Consider the following 596-nt stretch of genomic DNA (forward strand, 5'->3'; position numbering starts at 1 on the left):
ACACACACACACAGACACACACACAGACACACACAGACACACACACACAGACACCTGCTGCAGACGCCTCACCTGTGACTTTGCCGAAGTCCTCCAGGATACTCTCCCGGGTCTTGTTCTTTGGAATGGACCCGACGAACAGACGGTTGTTGGCCACAGAGATGCAGACACCCAGATATTTGCCCGACCGGATCTCGTAGTTATCACACTGATGCCAAACACACACACACACACACACAAGTTACACACCGTAAATACAAAACCACATACAATCAGAACCCGATTAGATGCGTGTGTCAGGGTTCCCACTTTTTCCATGAACACCAGATTCAAGGACTTTTTAAAGCACCACTTATTTTACATCAAGCACCTATCAAATTCACACCGCAGCATATGTAGTGTCATGAAAGACCTTACAGTACTTAACATTTACATTAAACATTTCAGAGTAATAATGGATTGAATGTGTAGGTTTCATAACTTTAGACCGTTTTGAGCAGTCGTGTTCAAAGGAATTTAATGAAATCCATTGAAGTCAGTACTGGTGATAAATAAAATTCAATTTCTAAAATATTGATAAAATATGCATCAAACTG

The sequence above is a fragment of the Sinocyclocheilus rhinocerous genome, unplaced genomic scaffold, assembly GCF_001515625.1.
Source record: "Sinocyclocheilus rhinocerous isolate Xijiao unplaced genomic scaffold, SAMN03320098_v1.1 scaffold6235, whole genome shotgun sequence".
Lineage (NCBI taxonomy): Eukaryota > Metazoa > Chordata > Actinopteri > Cypriniformes > Cyprinidae > Sinocyclocheilus > Sinocyclocheilus rhinocerous.